Raw genomic sequence first — 3,446 nt, 5'->3', positions numbered from 1 at the left:
ACCGATAAGTGATAGGTTAATACACATTACACTTGGGTATTCATTGAAATTAACATTGAGTTACAATGAGTAACTTGTATTTAATTTCTAATGTGAACAACGATATACCTTCAGTAAAACCAGCACAACCGCGAAAACGGCATCAATAGATAGTTGTGGTTACACTGTACAGTTGATTCTTAGTTAATATTTAAGTTTTTTAATATTGTTAAGGTTTTGTATTTTTGTGTTAGTACTACAAATAGTAGTGATGCACTATTCTTAAGCGGTACGACACCACCGCATGTCATAGTGTCATCAACCCCATATAATCCTAGTCTTCATTGTCATCAGTATTCAGTATAGTAATCACTTATCACTAATCAGTAGGTAGGTAGGTACCAACAAAAATAATATCGAATAAAATATATGATCATCATTATTATTGATTGTATCGTCGTACATAAACGGTATAAATATAAGTACATTAGGATTTAGGGCTGATATTATTTTCGGAAAGTGAAAAACAAAAGTAATGGTAAATTTCAATTTCTTCATTACACAACACGTGCACTTCCGCATCGTATAATACTATTTGTTATTACATAATTTATATTCCATTCAATATTATTATTATATTATATGTACAGTAGATAATTTAAGACATGCTTGCTAATTCAGCAGATAACATATTTTACCGTATTTATTAAATAAGCTCCTTTTTAGATTTCAATTTTGAATTCAAATATCCGATATGAAATCATACCTTCTCTGAATGCTAGTAAAATATATTAACTAAAATTCTGCACAAAATATGTAGTTACCTACCTATTATTGTTTTTTGTCCTTGTCCAAACAAAAGATAAAAATATTCAAAATAATAAATTCAACAGTGAACACCTCGTGTGTGAGCAGCGTGCTTAGTATTTTACTTACATTGAGAAAAATGTTTTTCTTTTTCATTTTCTTTTGTATTATGCCACTTCTTTGTTCGTCTTTCCATCGTAAACCCCGTTGCTAAAGTGTATAGAGCAGGTGTCTCCAAACTACGATCCACCAGCCGATTTCAGCTTGTAAAGATTTTAAACCAGCCCTACAAGCTTACTGGTGTTTTTATTTTAGACTACAAGATGCTTACTATATACATTATACATACCAGGAAGACATCAGTCGAATAAATAAAATAATACAATGATTCTTCTCGTTTTTCAATTTCATTACATGATGACTAATCCTCCCAAAAAGATTCAGACTATAGTAAAAAAGGTCGGAGAGCCCTAAGTAATGCCATACGTTTTGTACCATTAGGCATACGGCAATCTTAAATACAATATTGTTTTTACATTTTATTGACACAATACATCGAATAAATAATATAATGCATAGATACGTGTAATATACTAATATAGGTACCTAATAGGTTAATAGGTATATTATACTATTTTTGATACATATAGACAGTGGCGACACCTGGGACGTTGGGAGTTATAAGTTTATAACTCCCTCAAAAATCTCGTTTGTTCTACTTGTTCTTTGGCAGCCAGCATGTTACATGTTATGTTTATATATATATATATGTATTGAAACAATTTAACCCCCTCCCCCCAAAAATAAATTATTTTCTAGTTGCTCCACTGCATATACATGTGCATAGTCTATGTATAGGAGGTCTACAGGTATAATATTAGGTTTATACATATTTACTATTTAGTAATCATTATTCAATATTTATCACGAGTGTTACATGGGTATAATATGTATTCAGTATATTTAATATTTTTGTATTTATATTTATATTAGTACTTCTGTAATTGCCAATTTAATAATTAGTAATATGCGTGTATTTGATTTGATTAGGTAGGTAGTAAATAAAACATTAATTATTGGTTGTATTCACTTATGAACCACGGACTGACACCAAGAGTCTGGCACGTATAACGTAATTTTCCTTATTTGATGAAGAAAATTAATATCTACCTGTTATGCAATTCAATAGATCAACCAGGCGAGTAGCCAGCGGGGTGTAACGACTCACGGGTGTAGTGATCCCTCCCCCCTTCATCGTATTAATGTATTATACTTAGGTCTTGAAATGTATAAAGGTAAAGATTCATTATAAACCGTGATGTACACATAATATTTATCACAACGATATATATATCACGATAACTATAGTGTAAAACAAGGACCCGGCTTATCTAATTACACCGCTTAGTGTCGTTAGTCGTTTTTTGCACGATGATTATCTTATCATTCTTATCTCTTCTAACCACGTGTACGTTGGTAAATATGAGATAATGCATCAACAGATAAAAAACAAAACTCCTAAAAATGCCACTGAAGTTTTCATGGGCAGCAATAAAGGAAGATTCCTTAAAGGTAAGGTACGGTTTCCCTGCAACGTCAGACGCGAGAACAGCATGGCTGCGTCGGACGCGGCGTCTAGACGCGACCTACGTCCAGACCAGTAGTGACGCTTGACGCTGCGTCCAGACGTTGCAGGGAAACCGTACCTTTAGTGTTCATTGGCTTTTACTAATATTGGTTGATGAACATAGCAAGAAGTAAAGATCTTCTTCATCTTTACGTCGGCGAGGCTTGAAAACTTATTGAAGAAACAACTGTTAAAAATCACTTATATGCTTTAGCGGTTATGAATATTCATCGCAATGTAGGTAGTTGTAACCACGGATGAAATAATAGATACACTATAGCTTTCAAAACTCGTCACATTAAGTTAATTTAAAAATACAATTTTTATTTTTTATTATTAATAATACATAAGAAACAAAATTAACATGTTAAATTTAATTTAATATTTAACAATTTTAGCACATACCATTATCTATTCGCTTGTAATGTGTTGGTATTATTGTACAATTAAGTATATGTAAAGTTAATGTGTATAATTTTGTCAATCAATTTTGAATAACAACCCCCTTTTAAAATCCCTAGCTAAGCGCCTGAGATCAACCAAAACGAATGTAGAAAACAAAATTTGAATGTCGAATTGTGAACCAGTATAATTTACGTATCGCACAGTGTGCTACATGATAATAATATTTAAGCACTGGATTCAAACATTTCAAACAACCTACCAACTTAAACGGTAAAACCTCCAGACAGACTTGATATTATTACACATGAGAGCGATAGACATAAGTTTGGGGGGGACGCGTCGAAGCGGAGTGGTGATTAGTCATTACTCTTGTTTCGCGGCGGGGCGGAAAAACAGAAAATATCAAAAAAAAATGATACAATTATAAAAATATTATAACGACAATCACTATTATCAATCATTATTTTGTCAATAAATGGCTATGATTGGGCTGGGGAGTGGCGAGCGTCAAGTCGTCGGCGGCGAACTCCTCGAAAACACGTGACGTGAGACGACGTACGTTGTACTACACACGACGATAATAATATTATCATCTGTGCGGTGGCGGCGACCTTGAACAGGTGGGGAA

This window comes from Myzus persicae, unplaced genomic scaffold, assembly GCF_001856785.1.
Source record: "Myzus persicae strain clone G006 unplaced genomic scaffold, MPER_G0061.0, whole genome shotgun sequence".
In the NCBI taxonomy this organism is placed as follows: domain Eukaryota; kingdom Metazoa; phylum Arthropoda; class Insecta; order Hemiptera; family Aphididae; genus Myzus; species Myzus persicae.
Note: the sequence above shows the minus strand (reverse complement) of the source record.